Source organism: Hyla sarda, chromosome 10, assembly GCF_029499605.1.
Source record: "Hyla sarda isolate aHylSar1 chromosome 10, aHylSar1.hap1, whole genome shotgun sequence".
Lineage (NCBI taxonomy): Eukaryota > Metazoa > Chordata > Amphibia > Anura > Hylidae > Hyla > Hyla sarda.
In genome coordinates this window covers 32,508,854-32,534,553 of record NC_079198.1, presented here as the reverse complement: position 1 = coordinate 32,534,553, position 25,700 = coordinate 32,508,854, and the positions used below count along the sequence as shown (strand labels likewise).

Genomic DNA, 25,700 nt, shown 5'->3' with positions numbered 1-25,700 from the left:
TGTAATACACCTATTGAATTAATCTGTGCTTCACATAAATCTCTGACGGGGGGGTTAACCACCATGGCCGATGGCCTTTGATGGCTCCGGTTATAAATCCGCAGTCTACACCTTCCGCTCCCCACCCTGATCGCGGCAGTGAAAGCAAAGTCCCGATGACGGTGGTGAACGTTCTTGTTCATTAAAGAACCCAAAATCAAGAAATTCTCTCTAGTCTTTATTCGCCAGCATGGGATTTTTTTCAAGATTTTGCACACCACATTTAAAATTTGTCCAATTTAGTTAGAAATTTGTCCATTTTAGTTAGAAATTACCCAAAAGATTACACAGCTAGACTAGTTGGAAAAGTATCAAACTATACCAAAATATTGCTATCCGTTTGTTTGCTAACAGATTCTCTGAAAATGAGTAAAATGTACAGGTTTGTAAGCCTAGCTTGACCTGGAGTAAATTTAGCAGGGTTTTCAAGCCATTGAGACTTTTATGCGAAAGTCGCGGTTAATAAATGTTTGACTATGTCAAGTCAGATTTTCAAAACAGCGTAAATTACCCAGGAAAACAAAAACTGCTCTTCTCGCTTTCTTGGTAAAATGTCGCACAAAAAAACCACGGTGTCGCAATTGCGACTTTCTTGCGACAAATTTACACAAAAAAAAAAACGGGTAAACCGTTTGATAAATGTCCATCCATATAATTATTAATGACCTTGTAGAGGGATTACATAGTAAAAGTCTAAATTTTGTAGATGATTCTAAACTGTGTAAAAGAGAACAATATACGGAGGCTTGGGCTGAGACTGGGCAGGTGAGATATAACACTCATAAATGTAAAGTAATGCACATGGGAAGGGAGAATCCATGTCAAGGTTACTTATGACTTGGGAAAGCAATGGGTGTTACTAACATGGAAAAAGACAGTTATTTCAGTTGATAGTAAACTTGATGCTAGCAAAAAGTGTCAGGCCTCTGCTGTCAATAGTGTTGCTCGCGAATATACGCAATGCGAATATAGCACTACATATTCGTAATTACGAATATTGTTTTTTTTTTTTTTTTCCAGTGATGATCCCTCTCTGCTTCCAGCTTGTGTGGTCTAAAGAAGGCTCTAATACTACTGTGTGAGACTGGCGTACGAATTTTCGCATATGGGAAAATTTGCATATGCTAATTTTCCCATATGCGAATTTTCGCTTATATAAATATTCGCATATACAAATTTTCGCACATGTGAATTTTCGTTTATGCAAATTTTTTCACATGCGAAAATATAACGCGAATATTACGAATATGCCAATTTAGCGAATATATGAAGAATATTCGTTCATATATTCGCGAAATATCGCGAATTCGAATATGGCCTATGCTGCTCAACACTAGTTGTCAAGGAAAATGAGGGACATTTATCAATGTTTGCTTATGTATTCCTTTTTTTAGTAATTTTTTCCTTACTTTTTTTTTGCTTATGTGCGACGTATTTATCAACTGGTTTCAGCCTGTTGATAATTTTCTTTCACGTAAGCAATTTTTCCTTTTTTACTTTGATAGTAGCTTTTTCTGCTCCATGTTTGAGCTGGAGTAAATTTAGTCAATTTTTAACGCTGTTGCGACTTTTTTTTGCGCAGTTGCGACTGTCGCAGTTAATAAATACCTGACTACCCGTAGACCATTTTAAAATTATTACTACACAGTAAATTTTAGGAAAACTTGCTTTTCTCGCTTTCCAGTCAAAATGTCGCACGAAAAAGCGTGTAGTCGCAGTTGCGACAATTTTGCGACAATTATAGTAAAGAAAACCTGACTAAACCCGTTGATAAATGTCCATAAATATGATTAGATGATTAGATAAAAGGAGAATAAATGCACATGATAAAAACTTTGCACTACAATTCACTATTGCAAAATTGTGTGCACAAGAATAAGGGTCCAACGTGGGCAACCAGAGTAATACATGGAATAGGTAGACTTCAGTACCCAGAAAAATTATTTATCTTATATATTTTTTTTTAATTTAGACAGCTGATGGGGGATCTAATAACTGTTTTCAAACATGAACCATGACAGTAAAACTATTGATAGGTGATGTAATGGAAACATAAAAATAAGCAAATATAAGAACCAGAGCTACTTTGGCAGGGATTAAATTGTGATGGCTAGTTGACTGGGTCAAATCATCTCCAAAATGAAATTTCTGATATGCAGTGAATGGTACTTACCTAAGGTGGTCCTAGGAAGAACAACTGATGAACTAGCAAAAAGGTAATGGGTGCCAAAAGTAAATTTATGTGTAAAAGGAATGAAGGCTAGCCATAAGAATATCCTGAAGAAGAGTTTTTATAGCACTAATTGCTTATAAATATTATTATGTTTATGATAGAAGTTGTTACATAGGGCATTGCATCATATGGTTTGGCATATTTGGAGACCAATTGGGGCTCCTAAGCCAACTACTACCCAAAGGGCACTTGAGCAAGAAAAGGAGCAATGGAAAAAGATGGCCCGGTATGATAAATCACATTTTATATACATTATGTAACAGGCTGGTGTGTTTACATCACTTACCTGAGAAAAAACATGGCACCAAGATAAATTGTGGGAAGAAGACAAGCTGGTGCAGAAAGTATGGTGACATGGGCAGTTTACTGCTGTGAAACCAGGGGTCCTGGCATTCATGTGGATGTTACAGTGAAGGAAAAAAAACGATTTGATCCCCTGCTGATTTTGTACATTTGCCCAGTGACAAAAAAATAAATCTATAATTTTATTTGTAGGTTTATTTGAACAATGAGAGACTGAATAAAATCCAGAAAAGCAAATTTTAAATAAGTAAAAAACTGGTTTGCATTTTTTATACCTGAAATAAGTATTTGATCAGTCAGTAAGATTTCTAGCTCCCAGCTTTCTTTTTATACAGGTGATGAGCTGAGATTAGGAGCACTCTCTTAAAGGAAATCTGTAGTGCTCTGAACTTTATCCCCTAGCCGAAGGATAGGGGATAAGTTTTAGATTGCGGGGGGTCCGAGCGTTGGGCCCCCCTGCGATCTCCTGTACGGAGCTGCGGCAATGTACAGGAAAGGGGGTGTTCCGTCCCTGCATGACGCGGCAGCCGGCACGCCCCTCCATGCATCTCTATGGGATTCATGGAGGGGTGTGGTGGCTGCCACGTCATGCGGGGACGGAACGCCCCCTTTCCTGTACATTGCCACGGCCCCAGCGCTCGGACCCCCTGCAATCTAAAACTTATCCCCTATCCTTCAGATAGGGGATAAAGTTCAGAGCACTACAGATCTCCTTTAAAGCGAGTGCTGCTAATCTCAGCTTGTTACCTGTATAGAAGACACCTGTCCACAGAAGCAATAAAGCAGTCAATCAATCAGATTCCTACATCTCCCCCATGGCCAAGACCAAAGCTGTCCAAGGATCTCAGGGTCTAGATTGTAGACCTACACAAGGCCAAAAGCAGCTTGGTGAGAAGGTTACAATAGTTGGTGTGATTATTAGAAAATGGAAGAAATACAAAATAATTGTCAATGTCCCTCAGTCGGGGGCTCCATGCAAGATCTTACATGCTTCGATGATCATGACAGCGGTTAGGAATAAGGACAGAACTACACAGGAGGGTCTTGTCAATGATCTCAAGGCAGCTGGGACCATAGTCGCCAAGAAAACAAGTGATAGCACATTACACTGTATAAGAGTGAGATCCTGCAGTGTCTACAAGCAAGTTAAACAGATTTGTAAATTACTTCTATTTACACATGTTAATCTATCCAGTACTTATCAGCTGCTGTATGCTCCTCATGAAGTTCATTTCTTTTTTAATTTCTTTTCTGCTTGAACACAGTGCTCTATGCTGACACCTCTGTCCATGTCAGGAACTGTCCGGAGCAGGGACAGTTCCTGACATGGACAGAGGTGTCAGCAGAGAGCACTATGGTAAAACAGAAAATAAATTCCTCAGGAGCATACAATTGCTGATAAATACTGGAAGGATTAAGATTTTTAAATAGGAGTAATTTACAAATCTGTTAAAAGGGGTACTCCGGTGGCAAACTTTTTTAGGGCAAATCTGTGTCTTTGTTCCACAACAATTGGTCTACTGGTTATACTAGTCTGTAGACGGTTTAATCCACACCAAGCAGTCCATTCCTAATAGTATTTGAGAGAGAGAGTCTTTTTGCAATACTGGGTTTAGTACGCAGTGACTGTGTGCTGCAGCATTGTTATGTACTGCTGGTGTTGTGGGCAATTTTTTTTTAGTGTACTGTGGCGCATTTTTCTGACTTCATAAGTTCATACCACATACCTACATCTAAGTGGTGTACTATTTTGTTTTTTGTACCTGTTAATCTGTCAAGGGCCTAAATACTGTGAAAGGACAGCCAAAAGTAATCACCAGCTGGATTTTTACTCAAATAATTTTTGAAGCGTACAGTAGCGCATTTTTCTGCTCTCATAAGTGCATAACACATACCTACATCTAAGTGGTGTACTATCGTGTACCTGTTAATCTGACAAGGGCCTACATACTGTGAAAAGACAGCTAAAAGTAATCACCGGCTGGTGTTTTACTCAAATAATTTTTGAAGCGTACAGTAGCACATTTTTCTGCCCTCATAAGTGCATACCACATACGTACATCTAAGTAATGTACTCTTTTGTACCTGTTAATCTGTCAAGGGCCTAGATACTGTGAAAGTCCTGGCAAAAGTACTCAATGGCTGGTGTTCTACTTTTTTAAGTGTACTGTAGCGCATTTTTCTGCCCTCATAAGTGCATACCACATACCTACATTTAAGTAGTGTACTATTTTGTACCTGGTAAACACTCAAGGGCCTAGATAATGTGAAAGGCCAGGGAAAAGTAATCACTGGCTGTTTTTTTTTACTAAAAATGTTTTAAGCGTATTGTAGCACATTTTTCTGCCCTCATAAGTGCATAGCACATACCTACATCTAAGTGGTGTACTATTTTGTATCTGTTAATCTGTCAAGGGATTAAATACTGTGAAAGGACAGCAAAAAGTAATCACCAGCTGGATTTTTACTCAAATAATTTTTGAAGCGTACAGTAGCAAATTTTTCTGCCCTCATAAGTGCATACCACATAAATACATCTAAGTAGTGTACTGTTTTGTACCTGTTAACCCCTTAAGGACGCAGCCCATTTGGGCCTTAAGGACGCAGACAATTTTATTTTTATGTTTTTTCCTCCTCGCCTTCAAAAAATCATAACTCTTTTATATTTTCATCCACAGACTAGTATGAGGGCTTGTTTTTTTGCCATCACTCACTTTACCATAAAATGTATGGCGCAACCAAAAAAATACTATTTGTGTGGGGAAATTAAAAAGAAAACCGCAATTTTGCAAATTTTGGAAGGTTTCATTTCCACGCCGTACAATTTACAGTAAAAATGACATATGTTATTTATTCTTTGGGTCAATACGATTAAAATGATACCCATAATAACATACTTTTCTATTACTGTTGCGCTTTAAAAAAATCACAAACTTTTTAACCAAATTAGTGCATTTAAAATCCCCCTATTTTGAAGACCTATAACTTTTTCATTTTTCCGTATTAGCAGCTGTATGAGGGCTAATTTTTTGCGCTGTGATCTGTACTTTTTATTGACACCATGTTTGCTTATATTAAACGTTTAATACATTTTTTATTAATTTTTTGGGGAATAAAATGTTATAAAAAAGCAGCTATTTTGGACTTTTTTTTTTTACGTTCACGGCGTTCACCGTACGGTATCATTAACATTTTATTTTAATAGTGCAGATATTTACGCACGCGGCAATACCAAATATGTATATAACATTTTTTTTTAACACTTTTTGGGGGTGAAATAGGGAAAATGGGACAATTTACGTTTTTATTGGGAGAGGGGGGTTTTCACATTTTTTTTACTTTATTTTTTAACTTTTTTTACTTTTATTTTTGCACTTTAATAGTCCCCATAGGGGACTATTTATAGCAATCATTCGATTGCTAATCCTGTTCAGTGCTATGTACAGGACACAGCACTGATCAGCGGGAAGGCAGATCAGAGCAGAATACTCCTGGAAGACAGCGGAGGCAGGTGAGGGGACCTCCGGCTGCCATGCAGGATGATCGGATGCGATCGATCCGATCGTCCATTTTAGTGTCCGCAATGCTGCAGATGCTGTGATCTGTATTGATCACGGCATCTGAGGGGTTAATGGTGGACATCCGCGGGATTGCGGGTGTTCGCCATTACCGGCGGGTCCCTGGCTGCGATCAACAGCCGGGACCTGCCGCGCATGATCCGGGCATCGGATGCCCGGTGCCCGCGGTTATGCTTAGGACACAAATGTACGTCCTTGTGCGTTAAGTACCACATCACCAGGATGTACATTAACGTCCTTCGTTATTAAGGGGTTAATCTGTCAAGGGCCTAGATACTGTGAAAGTCCAGGCAAAAGTACTCAATGGTGTTGTGTGTTGTACTAAAATAAAATGTTTTAAGCGTACTGTAGCGTACTGTAACGGCTGGTGTTGTACTCAGATACTTTGTTAAGTGTACTGTAGCGCATTTTTCTGGCCTCATAAGTGCATACCACATACCTACATCTAAGTAGTGTACTATTTTGTTCCTGGTAAATACTCAAGGGCCTAGATAATGTGAAAGGCCAGGGAAAAGTAATCACCGGCTGTTTTTTTTACTAAAAAAAAAAATTTGAAGCGTACTGTAGCATATTTTTCTGCCCTCATAAGTGCATACCACATACCTACATCTAAGTGGTGCACTATTTTGTATCTTTTAATCTGTCAAGGGCCTAAATACTGTGAAAGGACAGCCAATAGTACACACCTGTTGCTGCTCTAGACAAATACTGTTTAAGCGTAGTGAAGCGTATTGTACTCCCCTAATATACGCAATAAGTATGTCAGGAAGAGTAGTGCCAGGACATGCACAGAGGAGTGGCAGAAGCCTAAATTCATCAAGCGCAGGCAGAGGTCGCAGCAGAGTAGGTGTTTGTGCCAGCCGGAGTCGCAGCGAGAGGTCAGCTAGCAGTAGTGTCGCGACCAGCAACCCAGCAGCCGTGATTTATCGGTTCACTCGGTTATCCACCTTATCCCAAGTGACATCCAACCTCCACAGTCAACAGTCGGTGGGTTCCTCAGACTCAACCCTCAGTTGGCATGGCCCTCAAGCTGCTGATGCCACCTCCAGCCTCTGTCATTGTGCTGCTCTATGGTCTCCTAATGCTACCACCTCCAGGCTCTTTCATTCTGCTGCTCGATGGTATCCTCGTGCTAATACTACCACCTCCACGCTCTGTCATTGTGCCATCATATGGTCTCCTCATGCTGATGCTACCAACTCCAGGCTATGTCATTGTGCCACGATATGGTCTCCTCATGCTGATGCTGCCACCTCCAGGCTCTCTAATTGTGCTACTATATGATCTCCTCATTCTGAGGCTACCATCTCCAGGCTCACTTATTGTGCTGCCATGGATACTGCAAAACATAATTAAGGTGCTGGTCCCCAGTTTCAGAAATTCCTCTGCATTAGGGTCACTTTCAGGACTCCTGATGCTGCTGCTGCCACCCCAGGCTGTCTCATTCAGCCATTATATGGTCTCCTCATGCCTCAGCCACCTCCAAGCTGTGCCATTCAGACACTATATGGTATCCTTATACTTCAGCCAACTACAGGCTGTGCCATTCAGACACTATGTGGTATCCTCATGCTTTAGCCAACTCTAGGCTGTGCCATTCAGCCACTATATTGTATCCTCATGCTTCAGCCAACTCCAGGCTGTGCAATTCAGCCACTATATGGTATCCTCATGCTTCAGCCACTTCCAAGCTGTGCCATTGAGACACTAAATGGTATCCTCATGCTTCAGCCAACTCCAGGCTGTGCCATTCAAACACTATATGGTCTCCTCATGATTCAGCCAACTCAAGGCTCTGCCATTCAGCCACTATATGGTATACTCATGATCCAGCCAACTCCAGGCTGTGCCATTCAGCCACTACATGGTCTCCTCTCATGCTTCAGCCACCTCCAAGCTGTGCCATTCAGCCACTACATGTTCTCTTCTCACGCTTCAGCCACCTCCAGGCTGTGCCATTCAGCCACTATATGGTATCCTCATGCTTCAGCCACTTCCAAGCTGTGCCATTGAGACACTATATGGTATCCTCATGCTTCAGCCAACTCCAGTCTGTGCCATTCAAACACTATATGGTCTCCTCATGCTTCAGCCAACTCCAGGCTGTGCCATTCAGCCACTATATGGTAAACTCATGATCCAGCCAACTCCAGGCTGTTCCATTCAGCCACTACATGGTATACTCATGATTCAGCCAACACCACGCTGTGCCATTCAGCCACTACATGGTCTCTTCTCATGCTTCAGCCACCTCCAGGCTGTGCCATTCAGCCACTATATGGTATCCTCATGCTTCAGCCAACTCCAGGTTGTGCCATTCAGCCACTATATAGTATCCTCATGCTTCAGCCAACTCTAGGCTGTGCCAATCAGACACTATATGGTCTCCTCATGCTTCAGCCAACTCCAGGCTGTGCCATTCAGCTACTATATGGTATACTCATGATTCAGCCAACTCCAGGCTGTGCCAATTAGCCACTGTATGGTCTCCTTAGGCTTCAGCCAACTCCAGGCTGTGCCATTCAGACACAATATGGTCTCTCTTCATGCTTCAGCCACCTCCAGTCTGTGCCATTTAGCCACTATATGGTCTCGTCATGCTTCAGCCAACTCCAGGCTGTGCCATTCAGACAATAAATGGTCTCTCTTCATGCTTCAGCCAACTCCAGGCTGTGCCATTCAGACACTATATGGTCTCCTCATAATTCAGCCAACTCCAGGCGGTGCCATTCAGACACTATATGGTATCCTAATGCTGCCAACACCTCCACGCTGTGTCATTCAGCCACTGTATGGTCTCCTCATACTGATGACACCTCCAGGCTCTGTTATTGTGCCTCTCTGCGGCAGTGATTCTAATAGCGATGCCTGTAATCTGCATGTCATTCTGGATAACAATATTATTTCACTACCCCAGCACACTCCATATGTGTGTTAGAACAAAGTAAAGTATTCTACACCCCTATTGAGGCTCTCTGTAGGCTAGAAATAGACATTTTTAATATAGATTTGACGCAAATAAATTCGACCCAAAACAAATTTTTATTGAAATTGCGGCGAATAGGCCGAATCAAATTTTCCAAAGGTTCGCTCATCTCTAACTGGAAGGATTAATCTGTTTAACTTTTTGGCACCAGTTGATTACAAAAGAAAGGTTTTCCACCGGAGTACCCCTTTAACTTTCTGACACCAGTTGATTTAAAAAAAAAATAATATTCCGTGAAGTACTCCTTTAATCCCATAGAAATCTCTCCTGAGATTTGTGCAAATCTGAGGACTGACATGTTCCAGGTTTTACATCCCCCATTACTGTGCAAGCCCATAGAGTATAAGATAACCCTATGGAAATCCTTGTTCAAGTATGACCAATTTGACAGGAGCCATGACTGGCATAAGACCACAAGTCCCAGTTATTCCACAGTTTTCTTACAGGTGTTCTCCTATTCTGCTTCAATATTTGCACTCCCTACCACACTGCAAATATTGCTCAGAAATGGTTTAAAGCATACCTGTGAATAGGGTATAAGTGTTAAACTGGTGGAGTTCTTGTTTAAGAAGAAAGAAGGTTTTTACACCAACAAAGAAGGAGATAATTTACTGTAATAGCAGTAATACCATAAAACTTTCTACCAGGGCCTTACTGGGATTAAAAGGTTGCTTAGCACCCAAATCCCACAAATCAGTTTATATTCTCTATTATTTCCCACTCCATATTGCAGAAAATAACACTAGTGCACTATGCTCTGCAGTGAATTTTGTAAAATGTTATCCTATCCTTCCAGCCGTAACTTGTCTCTGCAGTATTTGCTGGACAAACAACTCAGGCTCCTTACATTTTCAGTGTTTACCCCACCTTTTTCTTAAACTTTTTATCTTTACTGCCCCAAATAGTAATAATGCCCCTGTTTGGTGTCCCATGCAGTAATAGTGCACACCAACACTAATAATGCCCCTATACAATTAAATGGCAGACATTAGCAGAGTCCTTTTTGTGTCCCCATACAGTAATGTTGCCCCTTTATGCATCTATACAGTTGTAGTCCTTAGTGTCTCCAAACAATAGGTAGGTAGATTAAACATTTAGTGGACTGGTAGACCTCCCTCCATATAATAGATAGGCCCCCCATTAGGTAGATACCGGGCCAGATTAAGGCTGCCTGGAAGACGGAGCACTTCCTTATCATGGGGCCTCCCCCCGACAGTTCCCCCACATTAGGTGCAGTATAGTTCCCCCACATTAGGTGCAGTACAGTTCCCCTACATGAGGTACAGTACAGTTCCCCCACATTAGGTACAGTACAGTTCCCCCACATTAGGTGCAGCACAGTTCCCCCACATTAGGTGCAGTAAAGTTCCCCACATTAGGTGCAGTATAGTTCCCCCACATTAGGTGCAGTACAGTTCTCCCACATTAGGTGCAGTACAGTTCCCCTACATTAGGTGCAGTACAGTTCCCCACATTAGGTGCAGTATAGTTCCCCCACATTAGGTGCAGTATAGTTCCCCCACATTAGGTGCAGTACAGTTCCCCCACATTAGGTGCAGTACAGTTCCCCACATTAGGTGCAGTATAGTTCCCCCACATTAGGTGCAGTACAGTTCCCCCACATTAGGTGCAGTACAGTTCCCCCACATTAGGTGCAGTATAGTTCCCCCACATTAGGTGCAGTATAGTTCCCCACATTAGGTGCAGTATAGTTCCCCAAATTAGGTGCAATATAGTTCCCCACATTAGGTGCAGTACAGTTCCCCCACAGACATACAGCCTTCAGCCATATACAGTGTATTGCTGGAGGCTGTATGGCTGTTTACTGCCCCACTTCAGTGTTCCGACCACCGCTTCTCCGGTCCGGGGACCCCGGTCATGATCTACTGCTATGGCCTATGGGCAATAGTAGTAGGTGCCGGGACCGGAGAGGAGCGGAGGTCGGAACACTGAAGATGACGTGCCGCTGGTAACTTACCATGCGCACGCGTCCTCCTCGATACTCTGCTACGCTGCGCTTTTCTCCGATGGGCGCACGCACGGGACGTCAGTGACGTCCCTGCGTGTGCTACCTCCCGGCGGCCCCTGCATTTTTAAAGTTAACGCGGGGCTGCAGAGAGGAAATCGGGGCATCCTTGTGTCCTGAAAAGATTTTTCAGGACACAGGGATGTCCTGAATGTGATGGGGGCCCCCTGTGGGCTCGAGGTCCGGAGCAGGCGCTCCATGAGCGCCAATGATGATCCGGCCCTGTGTAGGTAGGCAAGTCAATTCTTATTAGGTGAGTAGGTCACCCCTCACCCTTAACATTGTCCTTTTTACACCAATATCCACCTATAAGAAGGTGGTTAGGTAAACGCTTTATAATAGGTAGACCATCCATATTAGTTAGGTATACCAACTATATAAGTAAATAGATAGACCCCTAGTATAAGGTATTTAGGAAAACTCCACGTATTAAGTAGGTCCCCCATATAAGGTTAATAGGTACTTGGTGCCCACATATAAGGTTGATAGCTTGGTAGCAAGTCCCTCAGATTAGGTACATGCGTACCCACCTTAGTAGGGTAAGGGTATTCTTAAAAAAAAAAAAAATAAATAATTAATCAATTATCTTCTCCCCACTCCCACATTGCTCAAGTCTGGTGAATGTGATGGGATATGACATCATCAAATCCCCTACACCAGGACACAGATGGCCTCTCATAGAGCAAAGGCCTGTTCAGCCTGTGACCTACAGAAGTAATTGGTAGGCAAGGTATTTTTTTTAGATCTCTGCTTTACACACTGTTAATAGAGAGCACAGTACCCACGGAGCATCCTAGTGTTAGCAAGTAGAAGCACATCCTGTGTGTGTATCATGGTTTCTGCATTCTAGTGTCAGGATCTTACATGCTAGCTTGGGTGGGCTACTGGGAACCTGTAACGTGGCGTACTGTTACCCAGAAAGGCCAGCCCACTGGGAATCAGGTTAGGCCTCCTCTCTACCTTAGGAACATGTCATTACTTGAACTCTTTAAGAGAATTCAAAGGGGGCCTGGATATACTTTTAAGGGTGATATTATTATAAGTAATCTTTCTCTAAAATTAGGAAGATTAGAATTTTGCCTCATGGTGGCCTTTGCCGTCCTATGGATCAACCATGCAAATTGGAGACATAGAGGTAAATGTTACAATCCAATTGTATCTGGACTTAGTAGTATGTAGAGACACGTGCATGTTAAATAAAATACACTATATACACTTCATTTATAATAATTATACAGTTATTTAGTATTGACATCTCACAGCACCACCCATAGACTGGGTTTACACATAGTACATTATTCAGTATTTTATCCACAACCCTTGAGCTAAACCAACACAGAGAAAAACTATAATGAAGATATTTGCACCTTTTTTGTGTTTTGGACCCACTCCTGGTTTTAGCTAAATACTGACCAAAATGCCAACCAATTGTACTGCTTAATTAAAGTGATCACATGCTACTCCCAAGTCCTAACACATTCTTTAGTATTATATTTATGTTTATTATAACTAGACTGGCTTTTTGTCCATTTTAGTAATCCAAGTAGTAAAATGATTAAATTAAATTAAATACTAAAGAAAACTAAATCTGACCATCAAAGTATTTACTTACACACATGATATAATGAATTGATATTTTGCTTGTTACATGTTGTGGATATTATTAAAGAGACTTGCTGATTCTTCCACAAGTGAGTTTCCTATTGTGAAACTGTATTTCCCCAATTTAGCACAAAAGAGTCTAAAATACCAGCTTCTATTGTATAAAAATGGTTCCATAGTAACAAATAGAAAAGCTGCAGGTCTGTGAATAAATGGACCATTAAGAACACACACACTTGCTGATGTTAAGTTTTATTGCAAGGGGTAGAATGTTCCAAAACAGAAGGGCAACTTGAAGTTTTTGGTCCCCAGTTCAAAATCTGTATAGGGCAGAGGAACTTTTGGGCCTCATGATACTCCATAGCTCAGATGGGAGAACAACTTCTATATCCTTTGTAGGGATGCTCCTACTCTAAAATAACCTACCTCAAGGTAAATCCAATGGCAACATCTTAGTTTTGGAATACTTTATAAGAAAGAATATTAATCTAATAATATTTTATAGTATTTTTATTATGTAATCTGGACTTTAGCAACAGAGCACATGTATACTTTGCTACAGTTTCTACAACATTAAAATCCAGTCTGAAGAGCTTAGTTGAGAACTTTAAATGTAGTAGGGGTTGTTTATATGCATACAGATGGCTTTTGGATAAGATACACCTGAGTATCTCCATAGCTTTAGGCTACAAATCTCATTCAGGACAAATGCCTATATTTATGAGGAATGTATATAAACAGTCCTCAATCCCATCTACTTGCACCGTAAATCCCCAAAACAGCTCTACAGACAGAGTTAATATTGAGACTGAGCCTCACATGTGCTTACAAGTGCTTACCAATTTATGTGAGGCCAATGAATCCATTAAGAAAAAAAAAGAACAAAAACCCAAAACACTGTACTTCACAGTCCTATACAAAAAAAATAAAAATAATTTCAAAAATATAATATCTTGGGATGCCTTACATGTTTATGGCACTGTTTCCAATTTCTTTCAAATAGACTAATTCCCAAATGACCAAAAAAATGTATAAAAGAGCCCATAAAAAGGTAACTTGCTCCAACTGAGCTTTCATGGACCTTAAATGCTCCTCAAAGAAAGGACAACAATCAGCCTGACTTGGGTTGTTACAGTCAATGGAACTAAAGAGAGAGACATACTGTCATAAATTTACTAAGGGAGAAAAAGAAACATTTAAGGGGGTGCTAGCTTCCAGGATGCTGAGAAGTCTCCAAACCTGATTAAAGTATAACCTTCTGACTTCAGCATTCGCTTGGAAATAACTAGGAGAAATGTCAATGTTTTCCATACAGTGAAAAAGCAGCTGACTTGGAAACGATATGGTGGAAATTATGCATTATATCCTCGCGAAGGAGGAAGCGTATTAATCCTTTCAGAACTGGAGATGTGCAAGTGTGATCCAATGAATACAGGCAAATAACAATGTCCAAGTCAGTTAACCGAGTCAATAGGTTAAACCAACAACTTAATACCGTCACATTATATGTTTAATTTAATAAGGTTAAGGTCTCACAATTTGTTTTGTAGTAGATTTTCACTGCTATGTTGGGGGCTGTCAGGGGTCTACAAATATCTACATCTATCTATCTATCTATAAAATATCTTTGACTTGTCCAGGACAATATAATGAGTCTTGGTAGAGCTTTCCTTAACTCTATGTGTACTAACCTTTCTGAAGATCTGAAGCTCATATGTGAGATATTCATGAACATTGTAGAGAATCTCTAAGACAGTATTTCCTGAACTGTGAAAGTGGATTTAATCATGAAATCCCATCCCTCTTATCAGAATGGTGGGCATCACTCTCTTAAGGCACATTCTCTCTTGCTTGGGGAGGGGCCTGGTTAAATTGGATCCTATCATATTTTCAGCCAATGCAGAAGAACATGGTCTCTTTTCTGTTACATAGCTTTAAAAGCATTGTCTCTTCAACTGGTTATATATGATGCAATAATATTAGCAAACTAAAAGCTCCTAAAGTCTAAGAAAAAGCCAATATGTAGCAGGCACCAACTTCTCAATCCCAGTGTCTACTGCAAAGGGCCTCCATCTGTTTTATGAAATTATATTGCTAACATGTCACAATTTTGCATAGTAATCCTCTGATCTGGCTATTGTTTTTATAAACAGGTAATACTAAATGTATTTAGATGTATTGTATGTCGACATATCTATTGAGCTTTGTAAAGGCATGTCATGTTTTATTATGGCTGCTCCTTGGCTAGGTAGAGCATGCCATTTAGAAAACCTAAAATAATCCACATATGAACGTTTAGCCTTGTGGCCATTTTTTACATATTATTAGGATGTGTCCCCGGGAGAACAGTGGTCCATTATCAATTTGCCATATGTGAAAATGTGGGAATACCTGTTAATAGTAACAAGTAACTTATATGTGGATGTTCCATTATAAGCAAATGGTTATGTTCAGTTGCACCTAAAACATTGTACTATTTTCAAGTTTCCTATGAAAATGTGTTCAGTCATGTCTAGGACCTCACTGATCTACAGAATATAGGGGATCTATTATTTGCTTTCAGGTGGTTATGGATATTCCTTTCCATTGACGTTATTCACTTTTCATTGAAGTTATGGAAACCTATAAACCCTCCCTCCGCCTCAATGGTCAACACAGAGGTCAGTGCGCATGCGCAATCCCCTCCCTATTGAAATGAATATAAAGGAAATCTATGGGTGTTCATGTACTGAAGTTTCTATAACTACGATTCGTTTCACTTGATAGTTGATGTGAAGTTGTGGGGCTGACACGGATGTTGAGACCACCATTAGACCACTGGGTCTCCAGTTGCAGCACATCTTCTATTGTAACTTTGAGGACTTTTATGTCTGTTCTATGAACTCCCTTTAAATACAACCTGTGAATGATTCCTAAAGGAATTGGGATCCCAAACCTGGCTGCAGGACCCTTCTTTTTTTACCATACTTCTTTATGGGTGACAAGTTCACTGATCCCTACGGACCCATCTTATCTCTATGGAGAATACAACATCAGTGTCTATTGTTATGCATCCTCAGTGACATTTTCCACTTTATTGTCATAGGCTCCTCATATGTGTCTGGTATTTCTGTATTGTAGAACTTGTAACAAAAGGAAAGTGTAGGAAGCCTCTTGGGACACAGAAACATTGTGTGGAATACAGCCCAAGCATCTATTTTAAGCCTCCAGTAAGTATTTTGCAGGCTGGTGTCTAATCCTCAATGCGCATTCCCAAACTTTCCATTCATCTCAATAGAGCAAGAAAGAATTACCACCTGGTTCTATGCTGGAGACATGCCAGGCTACCTCTGCTAGTTTAGAACGGATGTCCTCATACATAACATTACAATTGCTAAATTGCATAATACATTATAGCGTAAAGCCTCAACAGCCATAACTATAAATAATAATTTGAAGCTAGAAATGAAGCTACACTGTAATGCCACAAACACATTATCAATCCATACGTGTATAATTATCTAAACCTGTGAGAACATTTTAGAGATGAACCTGAGAGATTATTAGCTCTGGGGGGTGAACTGTGTCCAACGTGAGCGGAAAATTTCCAGTCATTTTCACTGTTTATACATATTTTCAGCAAGTCTTATGTTGATATGACTGAATATGTTGCCCTAAGTACAGATGCAGCAGAGCTGAGTCCGTCAGTGTTGGAGTGATGAGTTTGTCATAGGGCACAGCTATAGGTTATGTGTGTCTTTCCATAGGACTGAACTCTTAGTGCTGAATAAAAAAAATATAAAAATTCAACGTGGCTATATGTATAGATTGCAATTTTATGTGGCAAGTGTTGTAATATACAGTTTAGAATGATTTGTGGGCTATGGCAACAGAATAGCTACTGCGATACAAGAATATATGTGCATTAACCTATAAACACAATATATCGTTTATCTGATGTGCAATTCATTTGCCGACGTAAGAGACTAAGTACAATTGATTTATGATTGGATTATGGCGCTGTGTTTTAATTACGGTAAACACAGTAATGTATTCTGTTCATGCAATGCCTCTGAGTACCAGCTCCTTGTGATCGTAGAACAGGCTGCTGGGCTGCAATCAATATCGTCCTTCACAACTTAATATTCATGAAAAATATTATAAATATTTATGCAAACATTACAAGGTTTGTTCCCGGAACAGATGAGGATGTGGGATCTTAAAAGTGTCAATTATCAGGAATAACAAGAATAACATTTGCATATATGCATGCATAATGCCGTGACACACAGGTCAGCTGACATGCTGTAAACCTTCTCTACATAAACATAGCTAGAAGGAGAGGTAAAGTTTTACAAAAAGAGGTGCCATATTGTGCATACATATTACAGGGTGCGGGGAGAGGGGCCATAAGTAGCTCAATATAAACATAAAATAAATGCACCTTACCTTGTTGCATAGCGTCCCCCTATATTGCTTCCAAGCAACTTGAACAGACTATCTGGAATATCAGATGTAACATGATTCATGGTGGTAAATAGAAGGCTAATACATATCTATGTGTAGCCAACAGCATGGGTAGAAGGACAGGTTCTTAGGATTTTGCAACATGATGCATGGGGGTAAATAGAAGGCTAATACATATCTATGTATAGCCAACAGCATGGGTAGAAGGACAGGTTCTTAGGATTTTAATGGAGGTAAATGCAAATATTAATCCATAAATAATGCTGGAGGGGGGTATGTGCTTGTCTGCAAAAGTCTTCTTGGTTCTGCATTCTTCATGCAATTTTCCCATTGGAGTCAGACTCCACCACATTCAAAGCTTTACTTTTTGAAGGGGAGGGGGTTGTTTTTTCATGGTGTGTGTGTTTTTTCTCCGTTGCAGGCATGCTATTTGTCAGAGTAAGGTTTGGGTCTGTTTGCTTGGCTGATGCCTCGCTGAGTCCCTCCTCCCCAAGTTCCCACTCAGCCCTCCCTCCCTGAGTATTCCTGGAAGTGCTGAGGGTGATGTTGGTAAAGGGGTGGACTTGTAATGCTCTATCTCTTTTTTATTCTCTTTCCCTGCAGTGCAAATGTCATTACAAACAGAAGCTGAAATGATAACAGGAAGTCACCCCCTACCACGAGGCTTTTTTATTCTTCTCTCCCCTATATCTCTTTCCAAATAATCTTATTAACACCATAATTATTGGAACTGGGTGATATATAGCAAAGAACTGGGAAAGCAGACAGCATCACAAGGATCGCAATATTAACATCGCAGCCAGAGAAGACAATACGTCTCCTATTTCCAAATTCATAGAACATTACACGTCTTCCTGGTTAGAATTAAAGACAAAATATTAGCATTTAGTGTATGTTAACCCATTCAGCTTGCCGTACTTACATTGTAGTTTTGCACAATTGATGTTTGGTATTTGTGGAGTTAAAGCAACACTAAAGCTGAAACCGGGCAGTGTTAGAAAAGAAGCTTGTAGAAAGAGCTGCAAGTACTATATGACTTACAAATATGTATGTAACTGTTTCTGGAGCTTCTCGGCACTGGAGATTAAGTAGAGAATTTTTTCCCCCCAGTCTTTGTAAGTCATCAATTAAAGAACACTACAGTCAGCCCCCACCCGAATTGTCTGATAAAAACAGACTGCACAACATATGGAGATAAGACAGACTTTAGGGTTGCTGTCCCTTTAAGAAAAGTTATTTTATGTATGCATAAGTTAACCCCCCCACACCTCTTGTCAGCTCTTGTGGCTGTGTGACAATTTTGGCAAATGTGGATTAGCGATTTCTCTTATTCAGCATGATTTTTGGCCATCAAATGCATAATATATATTTTAACCCTTTCAAGATTCTATTTTCATTCATCGATTTTAATGTTTTGATGTCTCAAAATGTTAATTGTCTCAAAGTTTTAATGTCTCAAAATTTGTCAGTGAATGATGTCACATTGTAAATAAAGTGTACTCGGGCATAACACAGCTGTGCTAATAATTGACAGATTGTGATACAGTTCCCAGGATACTCTAAAAAAAAAATCAATTTACCGTATGTTACTAATGTGCATCTATTTCTGCTTTCGTCAGACTAAACCCTGCTTCTGTATACAGGCGTCTCAAAGCTCTTTAGAAACCGTGAAATCAAACTTGCAACAGTTGAGGGGAATATTTAGATATAATCGTATGACTACCGCTCTGTGAGATAGCAGGCAATGATAAAGACATCCTTACAATAATTCACATGACTGCTAATACCAACATTTCCCCCACAAAGTGACAACTTTAACCAATTGATTGCAAAGGAAATTAAATAGCTGAAAGAATTTCGGTGCTTTCGAATTTTACCTTTAAAGTTACCATTTGTATTTTGATCTACTTGTTTCTCAGCATAATTTCAAACACTAACAGGTTGTTAGTATACATTTTGATCAAACAGTACAAGCCCACTCACCACGTCAAGGCCACCTCATTAGAGTGGGTCCCTAACTTGACACTGGCGTAGCGCCTGGCGGCGACCACTGCCTCTGAGACCCCATACCCACAGGGGGAATTACCTAGTGGCCAGGCAGCCCCACTGCTGCCCGACCAAGCCCCCGGCTCTGGGCTGCACCACCCCACAGACAAAGCATCACAGAAACAATGGCTGCCACAGAGAACCACACCAATAAATACTAATTCACATAAGTGAGTACCCCTTTACATTTTTGTAAATATGTTATTACAATAACCCCCCGACATGCGATGGCCCCGACATATGATAAAATCGACATACGATGACCTCTCAGAGGCCATCGCATGTCGATGTCAGCATCGACATATGATGCTTTTGTCGGGGCAATCACATTAGCTTCTATCCGACAGCGCAAAATGCTTAAGCTGCTGTCGGATAGCAGTTTAAGCATCCCGGGCAAGTTTGCTTACCTATCCCCGCTGCTCCGGGTCCACTTCGCGATCCTCCGGCGTCTCCTGCATCTTCTCTGGGGTCCGGGCCTCGCTTTCCGGCATCTTTATTACGTCACTACGCACGCCGTGCCGGCGCAGCAGCGTAATAACGTCACCAGAAAGCGAGGCCCGGACCCTGCAGAAGATGCGGAAGAAGCCGGAGGATCCCGAAGAAGACACCGGAGCAGCGGGACAGCATCGGGAGCCCCTGGGACAGCATCGGGAGCGGTGAGGACGCGGTCTGGAGCGGCGGGGACAGGTGAGTATAACTTCCTATACTTTACATTGCACTGATCCCTCAACATACGATGGATTCGACAAATGATGGGTCGTTTGGAACGAATTACCATCGTATGTTGAAGGACCACTGTATATCTTTTCATGTGACAAGTGACACTCTTCTACAATGTAAAATAGTAAGTGTACAGCCTGTATAACAGTGTTAAATGTTCTTTCCCCTCAGAAGATCTCAACAGAAAGCCATTAAAGGGGTATTCCGAATTTATACATCTTATCACCCTATCTAAAGCATAGGGGATAAGATCTATGATCGCAGGGGTCCCGCCGCTGAGGACCCCCACGATCTTGATGCATAGTCATGAATGGAGGGGGCGTGGTGTGACATCACATCCCCATCTCGGAGGCAGCGCCCGACACAGAATGCTGGAGGCTGCATCGAGATCGTGAGTGGTCTCCAGCGGCGGGACCCCTGCGATAATACATTTTATCCCCTATCCTTTGAATAGGGGGATAAGATGTATAAACCCGGAATACCCCTTTAATGTCTAAACATTGGCAACAAAAGTAGTACATCCCAAATGGTGTGAAAATGTCCAAATTGGGCCAAAAGCACTATCTTAAAGGGGTATTCCGGGATTTATTTTATTTCACTATGCTACAGGGGCTTTGAAGTTAGTGTAGTTCATAATAGAGTGTCTGTACCTGTGTGTGACGGTGGTCTTGCAATTATTCTGTGTTTTTTGCCCCAAAGTTTATTTTCAACAGCATACAAAATGAGTTCAAAGTTGTTCAGAGGGAGCCTGTCTTTGGTTCAATGGGTGGAGCGACCGCTGGGTGGGAGGGAAATCATTCTGTTTTTGCAACAGCTGGAGGTACCCTAGTTAAAAAACACTGTTCTATTGCAGTGAAGGGATCACAGGTGTGTTTCAATAAATAGGGTGGCTGATGTGTGGGAGGGAGAAAAGTGACCTCACACTTCCAAACAAGGAATCATGGAATTTGTAGCTTAAGGGAACAAACTCCAACAGGAAATAGCTAGTTCACAAAAAGATAGCCCCAGCTTTATGGTAATCTCACAACATAGCCATTCAGCCCAAAGACAAATGCGGATCCTTCCTAAGCATTGCTATTACTGTCTGGCAGGTAAGTACTAAAACCCCTTTCAGTCTTTTGGGCATGGAGTTCACCAGAGCTTCACAGGCAGGGCTCCCATCAGAAATGTTGGGGCCCCTTACACAGCTCAAGGCCAAGCCCCCCCCCCCCATATAGTTGGTGTAGGCCCCTCTGTTAAAGGGAACTTGTCACTACTTTTTAGCCTCTGTAACCAATAGCAACACATTCTACCATGTTTCTACATCCCGAAATGATAACTGTAATCTTGAGAACTCAGGCTTTATAAATGTCCCGCGCTTTATGTAAATTATTTTCAAGTAGTCCCCTGGGCGGTGCAGCGTTAACAAGTAGCCCCCGCACACAGGGCTGTAATCGGTCCTCTTCGTTCCTGATAACGGCTACATAGATGTGATTGACAGCCCTGACACATTGGAAATCTCAGCGATATCCAAGTGCACCAGATCTCCTTTTTCAAATATTCAATATTTTTCCACTGCTGTTTATAACACATTGCTCAAGTGCGTCCAACACTCCATTCTTTGTTTATAGGGCAATGCCTGTCTCTGTAGAGAATAAATGGAGCGCTAATCCACTTCATTTTTCTTTAAGGGATATTTCACCTCCATTCTGATAATTGGCGGGGTCCCAGCAATCATACCCCTACTGATCACCTACCTATTTAAAACTGTGGGAATATCCCTTCAGGGTGTATTCACACGTGCAATATCCTTCTCCTATTTTATGCTGCAGATGTAAACTAAATACCTGAAGACAGCTTGAAATCTGCAACATCAAATATGCACAGAACACTTTAAATGTGAATAGGACCTCCAACACTGATAGACTGACAGTAATCTCTATCATTACCATGACAGACCATATAAGTGATTACAGTACATTTATATATCCAGTGATGCCCCTATATGCCCAAATAATACCGCCACACCATAACCACTATCATTACCATGTCAAGCTATATAAGTTATTACAGTGCAGTTATATCTATTGATGATGTTAGGATCCATTTACAGTTAAATGTGTAGCTAGCACTGTGGGTGAGCAGCAAGACATGTAGGGGCAAACCTGCGACAGTGGGACATCACTCGAGCTGGTGGATGGTAGAGGCCTTGTGCATTCCTACCTTCCATTTAAGGATGACCCACAGATGCTCAATAGGATTTAGGCCTGGAGACATGCTTGGTCAGTCCATCACCTTTACTCTCAGCTTCTTTTGCAAGGCAGTGGTAATCTTGGAGGTGTGTTTGGGGTTGTTATCATGTTGGTATACTGCCCTGTGGCCAAGTCTCCGAAGGGAGGAGATCATACTCTGTTTCAGTATGTCACAGTATATCTTGGCAGAGAAACTGTAGCTCCCCAGTCCCAGCAGTAATTATGCAGCCCCAGACCATGACAGTCCCACCACCATGCTTGACTGTAGACAAGACACACTTGTCCTTGTACTCCTCACCTGGTTACTGCCACAAACCCTTGATACCATATGGTTGAAGTTGATGGACATTTGTCTTTTTCAACTGTACTAATAATGTAACTATGTAACCATCTGAACCTAATAAATTTATCTTGGTCTCATTAGTCCACAGGACATGGTTCCAGTAATCCATGTCCTTAGTCTGCTTGTTCTAAGCAAACTGTTTATAGGCTTTCTTGAGTTTTATCTTTGGAAGAAGCTTCCTTCTGGGGTGACAGCCATGCAGACCAATTTAATGCAGTGTGCAGCCTATGGACTGCACACTGACAGGCTGTCCCCCCACCCTTTCATCCATTGCAGCAATTCTGGCAGAACTTATGTCTATTTCCCAAAGACAACCTCTGGATAAGGTGCCGCTGGTTTTCTACAGAGCCCACCGCTAAGTGGGATGGACTTGCTGCGGCAGGCGGCACCCAGGTCGCTACCCCTGGTGTGGCTCAACCACACAGGCGGCTGAGGAGACTCGAGGCACAGGTGGGAAAAGGCAACTCATGGTCAGGAAAGCAGAAGGTCAGGACTGACAGCACAGTAGCGTAGTCAGGAACGTAGCAAGTGGTCAGTAGGCAGGCGGCAAAGGAGCAAGGTCAGGTCACTGAGAAAAGCGTAACTCTCAAAGGCAACTCTCAGAAACTGTCTCTCAGGCACTAGGGCAACAAAGATCCGGCAGGGAAGTGTGGGAGGTTGTTACGCCGAGCGCTCCGGGTCCCCGCTCCTCCCCGGAGCGCTCGCCACATCCTCGCTACTGCAGCGCCCCGGTCAGATCCACTGACCGGGTGCGCTGCGATACCGCCTCCAGCCGGGATGCGATTCGCGATGCGGGTGGCGCCCGCTCGCGATGCGCACCCCGGCTCCCGTACCTGACTCGCTCTCCGTCGGTCCTGTCCCGGCGCGCGCGGCCCCGCTCTCTAGGGCGCGCGCGCGCCGGGTCTCTGCGATTTAAAGGGCCACTGCGCCACTGATTGCCGCAGTTGTTCTAATTAGTGTGTTCACCTGTGCACTCCCTATGTATACCTCACTTCCCCTGCACTCCCTCGCCGGATCTTGTTGCCATTGTGCCAGTGAAAGCGTTTCCTAGTGTGTTCCTAGCCTGTGTTCCAGACCTCCTGCCGTTGCCCCTGACTACGATCCTTGCTGCCTGCCCCGACCTTCTGCTACGTCCGACCTTGCTCTTGTCTACTCCCTTGTACCGCGCCTATCTTCAGCAGTCAGAGAGGTTGAGCCGTTGCTAGTGGATACGACCTGGTTACTACCGCCGCTGCAAGACCATCCCGCTTTGCGGCGGGCTCTGGTGAATACCAGTAGTAACTTAGAACCGGTCCACTAGCACGGTCCACGCCAATCCCTCTCTGGCACAGAGGATCCACCTCCTGCCAGCCGAATCGTGACAGTAGATCCGGCCATGGATCCCGCTGAAGTTCCTCTGCCAGTTGTCGCCGACCTCACCACGGTGGTCGCCCAGCAGTCGCAACAGGCCACCAGCTGTCTCAACTGACCGTGATGCTACAGCAGCTACTACCACAGCTCCAGCAATCATCTCCTCCGCCAGCTCCTGCACCTCCTCCGCAGCGAGTGGCCGCTTCCGGCCTACGACTATCTTTGGGTGAGACAGTTCTTGATGTTTGAATGTCAATCTCTTCCTTTCCTAGGATACTTGGTCTCTGGCCAGGGACTACAAATGGACCCAGATAAACTCTCTGCCGTCTTAGATTGGCCACGCCCCTCCGGACTCCGTGCTATCCAACGTTTTTTGGGGTTCGCCAATTATTACAGACAATTTATTCCTCATTTTTCCACTATTGTGGCTCCTATCGTGGCTTTAACAAAGAAGAATGCCAATCCTAAGTCCTGGTCTCCTCAAGCGGAAGACGCATTTAAACGGCTCAAGTATGCCTTTTCTTCTGCTCCCGTGCTCTCCAGACCTGACCCATCTAAACCCTTCCTATTGGAGGTTGATGCCTCCTCAGTGGGAGCTGGAGCGGTCCTTCTACAAAAAAATTCTTCCGGGCATGCTGTTACTTGTGGTTTTTTTTCTAGGACCTTCTCTCCGGCGGAGAGGAACTACTCCATCGGGGATCGAGAACTACTGGCCATTAAATTGGCACTTGAGGAATGGAGGCATCTGCTGGAGGGATCAAAATTTCCAGTTATCATTTACACCGACCACAAGAATCTCTCCTATCTCCAGTCTGCCCAACGGCTGAATCCTCGCCAGGCCAGGTGGTCTTTGTTCTTTGCCCGTTTTAACTTTGAAATTCATTTTCGCCCTGCCGACAAGAACATTAGGGCCGATGCTCTCTCTCGTTCCTCGGATGCTTCGGAAGTAGAGGTCTCTCCGCAACACATCATTCCTCCTGACTGTCTGATCTCCACTTCTCCAGCCTCCATCAGGCAAACTCCTCCAGGGAAGACCTTCGTTTCTCCACGCCAACGTCTCGGGATTCTCAAATGGGGTCACTCCTCCCACCTCGCTGGCCATGCGGGCATCAAAAAGTCTTTGCAACTCATCTCTCGCTTCTATTGGTGGCCGACTCTGGAGACGGATGTTGTTGATTTTGTGCGGGCCTGTACTGTCTGTGCCCGGGATAAGACTCCTCGCCAGAAGCCTGCTGGTCTCCTTCATCCTCTGCCTGTCCCCGAACAGCCTTGGTCTCTGATTGGTATGGACTTTATTACAGACTTACCCCCATCCCGTGGCAACACTGTTGTTTGGGTGGTCGTTGATCGATTTTCCAAGATGGCACATTTTATTCCTCTTCCTGGTCTTCCTTCAGCGCCTCAGTTGGCAAAACAATTTTTTGTACACATTTTTCGTCTTCACGGTTTGCCCACGCAGATCGTCTCGGATAGAGGCGTCCAATTCGTGTCAAAATTCTGGAGGGCTCTCTGTAATCAACTCAAGATTAAATTAAACTTCTCTTCTGCTTATCATCCTCAATCCAATGGGCAAGTAGAAAGAATTAACCAGGTCCTGGGTGACTATTTACGGCATTTTGTTTCCTCCCGCCAGGATGACTGGGCAGATCTTCTACCATGGGCCGAATTCTCGTACAACTTCAGAGTCTCTGAATCTTCTTCTAAATCCCCATTTTTCGTGGTGTACGGCCGTCACCCTCTTCCCCCCTCCCTACTCCCTTGCCCTCTGGTTTGCCCGCTGTGGATGAAGTGACTCGT

At 42.7% G+C, this 25,700-nt stretch overlaps 1 protein-coding gene across 5 annotated transcripts in view; it reads right to left on the bottom strand.

The window, feature by feature from the left end:
* LOC130293522 (suppressor of cytokine signaling 3-like) overlaps positions 1 to 25,700 on the bottom strand; it is a 196,566-nt gene that overhangs the window by 45,840 nt on the left and 125,026 nt on the right. Inside the window, exon 1 of one of the 5 annotated variants that reach the window (XM_056542322.1) lies at positions 17,196 to 17,548. The exons of 3 other annotated variants lie outside the window; for them this stretch is intronic. The gene's annotated coding sequence lies outside the window, so the exon portion shown is untranslated. Of the gene's footprint in view, positions 1 to 16,298; positions 16,312 to 17,195; positions 17,549 to 25,700 lie in introns of those variants that run through there. One more of the 5 variants, XM_056542328.1, reaches the window with a different exon arrangement.